The following is a 15227-nucleotide window of genomic DNA, read 5'->3' on the forward strand; positions in this document are numbered from 1 at the left end:
CTCTCTCTGTCTACATGCATGCCCACATCCATGCACTGAGCAAAGGCTAAGTAAGGACACAGCTAGAAGATGACTGTCTACAAGCCAGGAATCCAGCCCTCACCAGGAGCCAAATATGCTGGCACCTTCATTTGGATGTCCAACCTCCAGAACTGTGAGAAATAAATGTCTTTTGTTTCAGCCAACCAGTCTGTGGTATTTTGGTCTAGCAGCCAGAGCTGACTAAGCCAGAAAGTCTCACTCTGCAAGGGACTTCTCTCTCCTACAACCCTGTCCAAGTGCCACCCCACAAAGTATCTTGTGTGTTACTACCTCTTGTGGCTCTGTCTTTTCCTTTGATCAACCCCAAATCCCTCGAACTCTCCACAATTAATACATTTTTTTTCTTATCCAGAAGTAAAATATAAATCACTAGACAGATGAGAGAGAAGGTGAAGAAGAGTTGGATGTCATTAAGGGGACCTCTTATCTCCTCCACTGAGATGGGAAAAGCAGTAAAATGGGCATCGAGGACCCTTATGCTTGCCAGAGCTGGGAGAGAGTGTATTACTTCTCTTTTGGCACATGGCTGGGCCTTCCAGTAATTGGCATTATCAGTATCTGCACTTGGATATTCTAGAAGAGGCACTACACTGATGATAACCCTTGAGTCGGTAAAAATGTGAGTGGCATATGCCTGGAGTGTACCTCTCATTGGTCAAGGATTAAATTTGTGGGGAAGCACACACCTAAAGCACCTTCGGTCTCATCGCGCTCTGAATCCAAGGTGAAAAGGCTACAGGAGCTGGTCACAGTCAGCGGAAATGCGTACCTAACATGGATTGATGGTTCTGGTTGATCAGGATTTGCAGGAAATGGGGTAATGCAATTACCATCCTCAGCCAGCTCTCTGTAGGGTGTTCTCACAGATCAGTGGCAAAGGGTTCGTAGGTGATTTTCTTCCCCATTATATTGTGAGATGTGCAAGCCTTCCTACTGATATTGCTGGGGAGAGATTTTTAACGGATTATGAGACTGCTGTTTAAAAAAATGATTTCCAGTTAAATACCTTTCAGTATTAAAATGGTAAAGTTCTAAAGAATGGGGGAATTCCTCCAAAATAATTGCCTCTCAAAGAGCTTAGTTTGATTGTCTTATAAACAACTTTAACTTCGTTCTTTTCTTCTTTCCTATGACAAATGAGAAAAGAAGTCTGCATTTCATCCGACAGTCAGACTTCCAATGTGGTGTTTACTTGCATTTTCCATTTCTACTGCAGCCAGGAAATCAAATCCAAAGGATTAAGTGCCCCATTCAAAATGTAATGGAAAATTAAAGAAAAAAGGGGAAGTTCACTAATAAATGAGGGAGACTTTGTTCACAGTTTTTAAATGATACTCGAGAATGCCAACAAATTGGACAAAGGTGACCTTGAGTGAATAGGCCTTCTGTTTTAGCCTCCCTTACCTTCCTGGGGGTGTCATGAGGTTAATTTTCCTACAACCATCATTGCTAATAGTGGCCATGTTTTAAACGTTTTCTTTGTGACAAGCCCCGTGCTTTTTATCCATTATTTTCTTAATTCTTTAAAACTCCTTGAAGTACATATTTTAATTACTCCCAGTTTAGAAGGGGAAACCAGACATGGGCAGTTAATGTGCCCAAGGTCACAGAGCTAGTAAGTGATAGAGTAAAATTGCAAACCATCTTCTTCGTGACTCCACACCCACAACCCAAGTCCCCATGCGCACTGCCTGGAACAGTTGCCTTTGATTTACCTCCCTTCGCAAACTAAGCTCCTTGAGAGGTGATTATTTTGGAGGAATTCCCCTGTTCTTTAGAACTTTACCATTTTAATACTGAAACGTATTTAACTGGAAATCATTTTTTTTTAAACAGCAGTCTCATAATCTGTTAAAAATCTCTCCCCAGCAGTATCAATAGGAAGGCTTGTACATCTCACAATATATGATCAGGGGTCTGGCCCCCTCACTGGTTTTGAATAGATCAGGGTTTTTTCTTCCCCATCTGAGACCTCCAAGGCCCAAAGGCATAAGAGTCACATACTAGTCAACAGGTATGTATATCAAGGGTCTACTAGAGACCAGGTACTGGGTCAGGGGCTAGGAAACAGAAGAGACTACAAGAGAATGCTCCACCCTCATGGAGCTTTCATTCTCAGGGGGAGACAAGACAATGAAAAAGTAAACACTAGTTGCTCAGTGTGATGGATACCAGGAAAGAAATCAACATGATCATGAGATGGAAAACAGTAAGTAAGGGCCCATGGAGAAGGCTCTCTGAAAAGATGATGTTTCTGCTAAAACTTGGAGAGAAGGAAAGAGCAAGGCCTGCCAACAGCTAGCTAGGGCGAAGAACATTCCAGGCAGAAGAAACAGCAAATGCAAAGGCCCTGAGATGGGATTCAACAGTTGGCCTTAAGAGGGCAGAACAAACGTATTCTGTATCTCTGGTTATTTTCTTTCTCCTTTGAAGTTCCTTTCTCTTTCTGCATTACTTTTCTCTTCCTCTACCTTATTCAAGTACCTGCTGCAGTTGCCCTTGATTAAAAAACATTGCTCTCTGCTGATCTGGGCTTTTTAATTCAAGAGATCTTTGAGCATTATATGCCAAACCCTGGGACAGGCCATGCAGGGACTCCGAAGAAGTAAAGTGATGTGTTTGTGGGTCTTAGAAACACATAGCTTTGAATTCCAAAAGTGAAAATGAAGTTGACCTTGCAGAACTGAATCGCAGGTTAGGCGGTGGTAAGCCTCTAAAGAAGATTCATGTGGGACCTTTTCAAATAATTCTGTTCACCAGTCAATTTTAAACCACCCTGCATCCTAGTGAGCACAGTTTATGGCTTTGTTCAACATCATAGATTTGGAAATCAAGACCTAAGAAAGGTCACACCATTAAATAAATGTTCAACACTCAGGGAGAGATGCAATGTTAATAACAAATCCTCAGTTGCATGACATTAACTTGGTACTTTTGTAATAGCTGCTTTGGTTTGCATTCATAAAACTTAAAAATTTTTTTTGCCCATATTTTTTGTGAAACAAAGCAAGTTTTTGACATGAGCATTTTTCCATTTCAGAGAATTGAATAAAGGAAGCAGGCATTGATTAATATTCTTAGGGGTACTAGAAATCTATCTGAAAACCCCTTACGTCCAGTGTTTCTCCAATTTATTATGCTTAAGTATACTCTAGAGCTGTGCTGTCTAATGTGGTAGCCACTAGCCACATATGGCAACTGGACACTTGAAGTCTGGCTAGATTGAATTGAGGTGTGCTGTAAGTGCCAAATACAAGCTTTTGAAGACTTAATGTGAAAACATAATGTAAAACATCTCTATAGTTTTTATCTTGATTATACAATGGAATGACAATCTTTGCATATATACAGTTAAATATGTCACACTATTACTGTAATTTCACTTGTTCATTTTTACCTTTTTAAAAATGCAGCCACTGGGCGCCTGGGTGGCTCAGTCGTTAAGCGTCTGCCTTTGGCTCAGGTCATGATCCCAGGGTCCTGGGATCGAGTCCCACATTGGGCTCCCTGCTTGGCAGGAAGCCTGCTTCTCCCTCTCCCACTCCCCCTGCTTGTGTTCCTGCTCTTGCTATCTCTCTCTCTGTCAAATAAATAAATAAAATCTTTAAAAAAAAAAAATGCAGCCACTAGAGAATTTGAAATTATATATGGCTTGCATTCTGTTGCTGTTGGATTGTACTACTCTAAAAAGACTTCTGCATCCAGTCATGATGCTCTTATTGACACTGGCTTGCCCTTCTACTGAAAACAACTGTAACAATGAAATGGGTGAGGCTTTTCTTTCAGGTCTCCATCAAAGACAGGGCAGTTCTGTGATCCTTGGGAGAAGGGCAGCACATACACTGAGCCTCCTCCTGGAAGCCTGGCTGTCTATCCAGGAGACCTTTTCTGCTGTGTGCAGGAAGGTTGCACCAAGGGGAGTGAGACTATGAACTATGAGGTAGAGAGTGGAATTCTTGGCTTCTGAAGTAGAATTTTTTGGGGGGGCAAGGTACCAGAAAAGAGGAATATGTGTAGAGGAGAATTCCTACATCTTCGTGGGGATTTACTGCAGGTCCTTGGCTGAAGGCTGGGCTATCCATGCATAGGCTGAGATGTCACTAGACTTAGCAGGGATCTCTTGATGTAGGGCTGATATCTAAATAACACCTGTGGTTGTGCAGGGCTGAGACACATTAGGATCCAACCGAGCTCGGGTCGGGGGTGGTTCCTGAACACCTGGTATAATCAGCTTTGACCCCAGAATGGTCGTGCCTTACCAGTAAATTCTAATTCCACTAGAATAGGGAAGCACCAAATGACTAAGTTCAAGATGGAAATATGGCTACTGGACAAAAACCAAAAAACCAAATTCAACAGGATCAAAATAATGCTCTAGTAATTTAACCACCTGTGCGACTGAAACTCAGCACCCTTTAAAAGAAGGTAGCATAATCTGGACTCCTCATAGGCATTATCCATATTGTCTGAGAGACAATAAACATTACCAGACATATGAATAAGTAGGATAATGTGATCTGTAAACAGGATATAAAGTCATTAAAAACAGACCCTGATGTGACATGGGTGTTAGAATTGTCTCCAGTTATTTGGAAATAAAATTAGAAACTTCTAAATAACAAGTGCTTTAAAGAAGGGGAGTTCACAAGGAAAATTATGAAATATTTTTAAATGATTGATTCTGAAAATACAGTGTACTAAAATTTATGAGATGCAGCTAAAGTAGATCTAAGAAGGAAGTTTATTGTAGAAACAAATAGGCCTTGACCTATACCTCCCCAAAATTAATTAGAAAGGATTCATAGATCTAAATGTTTAAACTAAAATGGTAAAGTTTCTGCAAGGAACCATAAGAGAGTATCTTTGCAATTTTGGTGTAAGCAAAGTTTTCTTAGAGCATACACAAAAAACCACTAATGCTTTAAAAAAAAGGAAAATTGGCCTTTGTTAAAATTAAAAAACTTCTGTGAAGATATCATTAAGGAAATGAAACAGCTGGTTAAGCGAGTGCCTTCAGCTCAGGTCATGATCCTGGAGTCCCGGGATCGAGTCCCGCATCGGGCTCCCTGCTTGGCAGGGAGTCTGCTTCTCCCTCTGACGCTCCCCCTTCTCATGCTCTCTCTGTCTCTATCTCATTCTCTCTCTCAAATAAATAAATAAAATCTTTAAAAAAAATAAATAAAAAAGGAAATGGAACAGCAAGCTATGTACTGGGAGAACGTATTCATAATACTGCTATCTGACAGAGGACTTATGTCTTGAATATATAAAGACAACTTCCTAAAAATGGGAGAATGACTTGAACCTACATTTCCTATCAGAGGCTATGAGAATGTCCATCGAGCATATAAAAATGTGCTGAAGACGGTAGTCATCAGCGAAATGAAATTAAAATCACACTGAGATACCACTTCACACCCACTAGAATAACTAAAATTAAAAAGAATACAAACACCAAATGTGGGTGAGGATATGGAGGGAAAGAACTATCATACATTGCTGGTGGGAGTGTAAAGTGGCACAAGTGCTTTGGAAATCTGTTTGGTAGTTCATTTTACAGTGAAATACCTTTTATTTTTTTTAAGATTTTATTTATTTATTTGACAGAGACACAGTGAGAGCAGGAACACAAGCAGGGGGAGTGGGGGAGGGAGAAGCAGGCTTCCCGCCAAGCAGGGAGCCCGATGCGGGGCTCGATCCCAGGACCCTGGGATCATGACCTGAGCCGAAGGCAGACGCTTAACGACTGAGCCACCCAGGGCGCCCCTTTCTTTCTTTTTTTTTATTTTAGATTTTATTTATTTGAGAGAGAGCATGAGCAGGAGGGAAGGGTAGAGGGAGAAGCAGACTCACCACTGAGCAGGGAGCCCGACTATTTAACCAGATTCTTACCCAAGGACACGTCATTTGTCTACAAATTTCCACTATTGCAAATAGTGCTACAGCCAGTTTTCTTACACATATATTTATGGATGATTTTTATTTTATTCCTTTTAATGATTTAATTTTTGTCATTTTCTCAGTCATTTTTATTTTTATTTTTTTATTTTTTAAAGATGTTATTTTATTTATTTGACAGAGAGAGAGACGGCGAGAGAGGGAACACAAGCAGGGGGAGCGGGAGAGGGAGAAGCAGGCTCCCCGCCGAGTGGGGAGCCCGATGCGGGGCTCGATCCCAGGACCCTGGGATCATGACCCGAGCCGAAGGCAGACGCTTAACAACTGAGCCACCCAGGCACCCCTACAGTGAAATACCTATTATCCAGCAATTCCACTCTTCAGTAACTACATAAGGGTAATAAAAACATACAGCCACATACACATGTGTACACACACACAAGTGTATGAATAATAAAGTTTATTGCAGCTTTATTCGTGATATACAAAACTGGAAACAGACATTCCAGTGTCCATCAGTGAAGAATGGATAAACAATGGTACTCGTGTGGTTTAATACTGCTCAGCAACATAGGGAAGACTGGCTTCATGATGTGTATGCATTGATGGGGGTGAGACTCAAATACGTTGTAAAGAGCATCAGGGCCCAGACGCAGAAGCATATGCTATATGTTTTCGTTATATGATGTTAAAGAATTGACAAATTAATGGTGAGAGAATTCAGAACAGTCATTTCCTGAAGAAGTTGGGGGCCAAGCTGGGGTGAGACATTGCACTGGGGTAATGGAAATGATCTCCACTTGATTACAGTGTTGGTTAGATGGGTGAATATGTTTATCAGAACTCTAAATCTTTATGAGCCTAAGATTTGTGCATTCTCTATGAACATTCTACCTAAGGAAAAAAAAATCCTTAAAAAGAATACTCTAAAGCAGGGGTTAGCTCATGGGCCCTATGGCTCATGGGCCTAATCCAGCCTGCAGCCTGTTTTTGTCGATACAATGTTATTGTTACACAGCCATACTGATTTACCCACATACAGTCTCCAGCTGCTGTTGCACTGGAATAACAGAGGAGAGGAGTTGAGACAGAGACTATACGGCCAGCACAGCCTAAACTATTTATTATCCAGCTTGTTCCAGAAAACCTTGCTAACCACTGCTCCAGAAAAATGATTTAAATGCAGACTCTGAAACCCAGCCTCAGAGGTTCTGATCCAGAACAGCTGAGGGCCGAACTCTACAATTCTTTTCTACTTCCCAGAAGGCTTCAAAGCGGGCAAAACCGGTGGGCAGGAGTACAGAATTGATCCTTTCAAGATTCACCCTGTCAATACATAGCCACTCTCTTTGGTCATAAAATTATTTTACTGACCTCATTTGTTCACGCTGGAGTTATAAAAGCCCATTTCTTCCCCATTAGCTTTCCAATGGAAAGTGAGGAAAGTTCTGTCTCATCATCGTTATATAAGCATCCTTCATAAATTTGGGGAACCTCACATGTGGTGATATTATCAGAACATTCTCCAGCCACTATTGGGCTCTCTGTGGGTGGCTGTTTGTGAGGCTAAAAGATACGAGGGGGGGAGAAATTCACAAAGCACTTTCCATGCACATCTAAGGGATAATGACACTTAAGAAGCTTTACTTAAAACTGATCTGGCTTCATGATGATTTGAGCTAACTCTTTAATTAGTTTTTAGAAGCATATATTGTTTATTATCATTATTTTATTTTGCCAAATAGAAGCTTAACACGCTTTAGTTCACAAAGGAGCCAGATGCTCTTTACTGGGTTTTAACCACCAATCAGGGAAGAAGAAGATGTCTTATCACCCTGGAAACTTTTCCCCCATGGGTGGTATGTGACTAAGATTTAAGGATTATAGAGGATAGTTTTGGCAGAACCATTTATGCTCGCCAAACAGTGCATTTGTGCCTCTGTATTTCCAGTATCCTTGCAGTTAGGTGGGGTTGTGTGACTGGTTTTGCTCAATGAAATGTATGGCTTCTCCATTCTTTCTTCCCCCATAGAGGCATGTATTGAGATAAGGCTACCACAGCAATGAAATGAAACAGCTTTAATTAAGGAGCTTGGTTTATCTGATCAGGAAATGAACATTTGTTATGTGAATCCAGAGTCTTTAGGATTATTTGTTTTTGCAGCATATCCTTGTCTTTTCTGACTAATATGGTACTCTTTGATATAGGTTAAGGCACTAGTGGAGAAAACAGACTCAGGAAAACATTACAAAGATACATAGTATAAATGTGCCATTGCCAATAAGGATGGACTGTTCATTAACAGAGAAAGGACAGTGACTATTAGCTGTTTATCTTTAGCCATATAAAAATAAATCACAGTTGGTTCCAAGAACCTACATAAAAATGAATATAAACACAGGCAGACCAATACATGACATGTAAAAAATAAATATAAGGACAGTGGGAGACCATTGCTTTCCATGAGGTCTCTGTTGTGAATTTTGGTGTTTGATTTTTTTTTTTTTCTCTTGAGGGAGTGCCTCAGAGGATGGAAGTTACTACCCTTCAACTCACTTAAAAATGTCTTCTCTGAGGGTATTGGATTGGAAGAGAAAATTTCTATGATGCTGGAGCTCATTTTTGGTGCGGCTTTGTTCTCTAGCAAGAGAGGCTGTTGCATCAACTGTTGCTTCGTCCATCTTCTGTGCTGACAAGACTCACCTGATTAGTCACCTGCTGTTCTACCCTTCCCAGGATGGCTGTGACTGGCTTCCGTGTTGGTCTCTCCTTCTAGAATATGAGCTTCAGAGGCAGAGCCCCTCTTACTCATCTTTAAGTATCTTCGTATCTCCAGTGACATCAGGCATATGGCAGACACTCATTATGTGTTTCTGACTGAAAAAGTACATAACTCTACCACTCATATTCCTCACCTCTTAGGATGTCACCACCTTCATTGCCATCACTGTGATCTAAGCTGCTGTCAGTCAGTTCTGCTTCACTCCTCAGATAACCTCCAAAGAGCCTTGCTACATCTACTGTTACCCTTGCTATCAATGTTTTCATCAAGGTTGGAGCCATCTCTTTAAAACCCAGATATTATCTCACCCCCTACTTTATTTTTATTTTTTTGTTTTTTTAAGAATTTATTTATTTATTTGACAGAGAGAGACTCAGCGAGAGAGGGAACACAAGCAGGGGGAGGGAACACAAGCAGGGGGAGCGGCAGGCAGAGGGAGAGGGAGAAGCAGGCTTCCCATGGAACAGGAAGCCTGATGTGGGGCTCGATCCCAGGATTCTGGGATCATGACCTGAGCCAAAGGCAGATGCTTAACTGACTGAGCCACCCAGGCGCCCCTTACCTCCTACTTTAAACCATTTGGTGGCTTTCCATTGCTCTTTGAATAAAGGCCAAAGTTCTTCACGTGGTCTGCAAGACACTCTCTCTGTATCCTCACCTTGCTCACATGCCTCATGGTTCAGCCAGATTTCTTTCTTATGGTTTCTCAAACACACCCTGGTTTATTCTGCCACAGGGTCTTTATCCCTCCTGTGTTTTATGCCTCCTAATGCTCAACTTCATGATTCACACACACACACCCTTGCTTACCTAGTTTAATTCCAACTTCTTTTTAGACCTCAGCTCAAATTAGGGGGCTTTCTTCTTTTATAATTTATAATGTCATACAGTATCAAGTACCCCTTATTTGTAGCACTTATCAATAGTTGCAGTTTTACATTTACTTTTATGGTTATTTGATTCAGGTCTGTAAGCACTAAGGCTGAGGACCTGTCTGGTTTCCACCTCGCACTGCATCCCAAGAGCCTATCCCAGTGTCTAGCATATATTTATTCAACAAGTAATGTTGTATAAATGAATGTCTTGTTAGGAGTATTGTAATAGCTTACTCCTAACTAGGGAGGCATAATGAGTGCTGTCTGGGAAGGCTGAAGCATGCTGCAGAAGTGGTTGGCATCAGCTTTGCCCTGCTCAGAAGGCCTGGTCTGGGGCAGGCAGAGATAGAGTGGAGGGGACTAACTGGTGGTCCAGTCATCCTTGTGCTTGAGCTTAGAGTCTCTTCTAAGAGTGTGGAGGGGTTCATTCCCCAGCACTCTATCCAAGCAGGCATGATAGGCTTTTCAAAGCCATCCATAAGTTCTGACAGGCTGAGGTTCAGAAATGGCTAATCCGGACAACATTCCAATGCATTGTCTAATAAGAGGGTTTTATCTGCAAAAAGGGCATTCTGAATACTTGGTTCTTTGTTGTAAAACATCCACTCTAGATTGGGATTCTCTAGATTTCATTCTGTTAAGACAATGAAGTGACAAGGGGCCACAGAGTTTAGTGTAACTTTCATTGTTGTTTGTTGCATTTAGCTTGTTTCAGTGGGGAAGAGTGTTGGGATATATAAAAGTTGCCAGTGTCCTCTCAAATACCGTCATCATTTTGAGACAAATGGGGAGGTTAACAGGGCTCAGGTGTGAAGATAAAATTTGCTGGATATTTGGAAAAAAGCATTAATCTATATGTTCAGAATGTAAATGTCTAAGTTAAAAGGAACTATTGCCTTTGAATGTGGATCAGGCAGGCTATCTGAAGGAAACCTGGAGATTATCAACTAATAGAATGGTGGTTAATCACAAGGAATGAAAGGGGATAGGTTTAAAAACAAACTAGAAGCATGGCGGAAGGTAGCTGGGGCATTCTTGGCACTTTTTTTTGCACCTTTTTTTGACAGTTACTTTAGATGCTGTGTTGACCAGATGGTTGTTAAGATAATGAGGATAAATCTATGAGAAGTGGTATGAGAGCAAGGCCCCAAGGCAGAGATATGGAGGGTCTATGTACTTGTTTCCCCAGTAGTCAGGGGTGTATCCTCTGCAAGTGTCACTAGCATGCTGACGGTCCCTGGTGTCCAAACCTGGCTTTGCTTTTGTTACACTGTTTCCCCCGACATGCATGCAATCCCACTTACTGGTGGGAGGATGCCATGTGTCTCAGGTGTTCTGGGGGAGGAAAAAAAAAAAGTTGAGAACCATAACTGTAATTACAGAGAAAAAAGCACGGAGAATTGCAAGGATGAGGGCTGATGCTTCAATTTGTTATGATGTCTATTTTCTGACCATCTTTTAGATTCCCTAGAAATTACTCATTTTTAGGAATGCCTGACTTCTGTGCATTTCTGCAGAGCTCAGGTCTAAACTAATTTGATGTAAATTATACATTTGTAAGTGGTATTCTAGAAAAACCTGTATGGGGCCCACAAAGACGAAGTGCACAAAAGAAAATGATGATGTGTTTTATTCATCAGGAAGCATTTCTCTTCAAAATTCTTACACAGCCCCTAAAAATACCTAATGCATCACAAGCCGACATTTGTACTGCTGGCTTTCCATACACAGAGAAGTACTGTTCCTTTTAATCAAGTAAGTTTATTTTGCGGTGAAACCTTTTGTATAATATTGAAAAATAGTTGTGTTCCTTGGAAGCTATTTCGGGTTTCTGAAATGATCATTTTTAATCATTCGCCTAGCAAAACAATTTACCAAGCAGTGGAGGATAACGAACCATAAAGTTTAATTTGCCTTTTTTAATTGAGTTGTTAATTAGCGCCCCTCCACCGTTGGAGACTCCCAACTTGCTTTTTTGTTTTGCTTCTGATCTGAGACATTTTGAAGAATCTAATCTATCATATTTCCTCTACCCAGGTACTTTCATGAATCACATCAATAGGTGATTATTTCCTAAATCTGTTGAAGCTTCAGTAGAAGCATACAAATTTTGTCAGTGGCAAATAATTACATAGGTAATATAGAGTACTAATATAGGTATTAAGTTAATGAAGATACCAGCCGTTCATTGAATTCCTACTATGTGCCAGATACTGTTCTAAGTGCTTAACGTACATTACTTATTCTTCACAGCGCTTTGACGTACTATTATATCCATTTTATACACAAGTGAGCAGAGGGTCAGTCATGTTAAACACTTTTTTTCCCAGGGTCATCCAGCTTATCAGTACTGGAGTAATGCTTCAATCCCAGGCAGCCTGGCTGCCGGCCTCACCGGTCATCCTTTTAACCCTGTGCTGTGTTCTCAGGATCCTTAAAGTCAAATAGATCTGTATTTGAATTTTAGTTCAGTTGTTAATATTGATGTTAAAATTAACCACATGCTGTATTCAGAACCAATTTCATGGGTATGTGACCTGGGCTGACAAGGCCCCATACCTAGGAGGGCCCTGTACTTAGTTTAATGTTCTTCTGTTGCCATCTTGACATTCTAAATAACTTTTGGACAAGGGACCACACATATTCATTTTGTATTGGGTCCTGCAAATTAGGTAGCTGGTTCTGATACTATTGTTCTTTTATTTATTTATTTTAAAGATTTTATTTATTTGAGAGAGAGAGAGTGAACGCATGAGCCACGGGGAGGGGCAGAAAGAGAAGAGAGAGGGAGAATCAGGCTTCCTGCTGAGCTGCGGCTTGATCCCAGAACCCTGAGATCATGACCTGAGCCCAAGGCAGATGCTTAACCAACTGAGCTACCCAGGCACCCCCTATTGTTCTTTTAATATACATTTATTCTCTCTGCTTCTCATATTTGCTGTGCATGGCTTATTTGGGTCTTTTGTTTAGGGTTTCACAAAGCTAAAATCAACGTGTCAGCCAGGGCTGGGTTTCCATCTGGAGGCTTGACTGGGGAGCCTAGTTCCCTGCTTTGGGCTTATGTGGCAGCATTCAGTTCCTTGGAGCTGTAGGATTCATGGCATCTTATTTCTTCAAAACCAGCATGGGGAGAGAGAAGGACTAGAGCAAGTCTTCTAGCAAGGTGGAGTCTTTTTTTTTTCTTAAAGATTTATTCATTTTAGAAGGGGGGGGGTGCAGAGGGAAAGAAAGAGAAGCAGGCTCCCCACTGAGCGTGGAGCCAAACATGGGGCTCGATACCACGACCCTGAGATCATGCCCTGAGCCAAAACCAAGAGTTGAATGCTCAACTGACAGAGCCACCCAGGCACCCTAAGGTGGAGTCTTACATCAGGAAACATAATTATAGAAGTGGCATCCCATTACCTCTGCTGCATTTTATTGGTTGGAGGCAAGTTATAGTCTTTCCCACATTTGAAGGGAGGGATCATATAAAGTGTGAACACTAGGAGATAGGAATCATGGGGGGACTGCCTTGGATCTGTTTGCCACAATTTTTATGTATTATTATTATTATTATGTGTACTTAATTGTTGTTGCCATGATTTTGATTGCTGTTGTTCGTGCCAGGAATTCTGTAGAACTTACTGTGTTCTAGGCTCTGTTCTAAGTGCTCTGCATCTACTAACTCACTGACTCATATAGCTGAACTCCAGGGTCCTGAGGACTGAGCCAACGGTCACCCCCTCTCTGCCCTTTGGAATTAATAGTTTTCTGGGCAATGAAGCATGAGGCTACTCTTTTTATTTTCCTGAGGGATATGATCATCTCAGGAAGTAGTTAAGTATAAATGATTATAAAGATGGAATCTAGTGCCCGACAGACCCAGGTGAGATCCTTACTCTGCTGCTTTCTGGTTGTGTGACCTTGCCCAGGTCCCTCCTACATTTCTTCATCAGGGGTGCTCCAGGAGGGCTGGGAGCAGTGTGCAGGAGTTAAGGCTGCCTCAAGGTTAAGGTCCTTTACAACATGGCAATTCCGAAGGAGGAAGGACCAAAGGGATAATGGAATAGAATTCCATCATTCTTCTCTCCTTGCAGGTGTGTCTGTGAGGCTCTTCAAAGACGGTGTTGGTGGGGGTGGAGGAAGTAAATGCTCCCCTTAAGCTTCAGCTGGAAAACATGCAGAGTACGTTGTGTTAATTTGTCTTCTGAAATGGTCTTCTGCTCCCACATGTTTCTTTTAATTGCTCTGAATGTTTGGTAGGCATGCCACTGTAGCATCCAGCATTTTGCTGCAGGAGAGAGCCAGATCTTACCCTGACTTTGTTGAGCTACCACTGCCTGATAATTTGTGAAATTCTACACATCTTCCATTGGAAATGCTTCTACTTTCTCCTGCAGAGCAGCAGGAACATTCACTCACATTCCCAAATGTCCTCTGTCCATTTGATTGGGCAGCAATCCTTGGTGAGGGGTGCAACAATTAAACATGAGAAAAAAGATTGTCTCCTTCCTTGTTTTGATCCCAGCTCCTTCTCATCCATCTACAACTTTTCTCTCTTTCTTTCTTAATTATCCTGTTTCTCACTGACATGGTCCATCTTTTTCCTTCTACTGGACCTTCCCTTTTAGCTTTGAGTACCTCATCCTATAAACAAGACATCCTCAGAGTCTCTTACCTCCTCAATGATGTTTCCTTCTGACTTTTGAAAAAGAGCAGTCTCTGGCTTAATTTCTTACCTCTGGCCACCTGTGTACTCTTCCCAACCCCTGTTAATCTGACTGCTACACTTTCTACCCCACTGACATGACAGTCTTGAGAGTTACACTTTCTACCCCACTGACATGACAGTCTTGAGAGTTACCTGTGGTTGTCACTGCCTATTCTCAGCTCTTACTCTCCTTGGTCTGTCCACAGTGCAGATGGCATGGACCACCCCAGCTACTTGAATCTCTGCATCTCATGTTCCTTGCCGAGCCTGAGTCTCTGTATCCCTTGTGACCTCTTCTTCATTCTCTGTCTCAGACACAGGCAAACGTAGGCAGTCCTCTATAATATACTCCTGAATTCTTTGCATTTTCCTTTACTTCTCCATTTTCATCAAGGATCCTGGCCAGTCACCATGGACAACACTTTAGGAGCACCTCCTACCTGCCAGACCCTCTTCTAAGGGCTCTTCATGTGTAAACTCCTCTAAGCTCCCAAATGCCTGATGAGATAAAAAGAATATTGTTACTATTTTGTGGGAGAAAAACTGAAACACAGAGTTTATATTTCTTGCCTTCAAATTTCTGGGCCTAACCCTGAGTTTGTTCGTGGAGTTTGCCTTCAATTTCTATTTGTCTGCTTGTGAATTCCTGGGTTCTCTGCTGGTCACACACAATCAAAACCAAACTCACGTCTCTTCTCCTGTACTTTTGCTCCTCCTCTGTGCTCCCTGGTTTTGTTTATTTACTGTAATAAGTTTCAGTTGTCAGGTTAGCATCCTTTTTGGTGACTTGCTGCCTCCCTCCCGCCCCCACCCCCTGCCGCCAATCCAGTTGGCTGTTCAGCTCTATTCATTTCACTCCCAAGTATCCTCCTTGCGTCCAGATTCCACAATGTTCTTTTGAGCCTTCTTTACTTTTCTTAAATTAATTTTATTTTT

The sequence above is a fragment of the Neomonachus schauinslandi genome, chromosome 5, assembly GCF_002201575.2.
Source record: "Neomonachus schauinslandi chromosome 5, ASM220157v2, whole genome shotgun sequence".
Classification (NCBI taxonomy): Eukaryota; Metazoa; Chordata; class Mammalia; order Carnivora; family Phocidae; genus Neomonachus; species Neomonachus schauinslandi.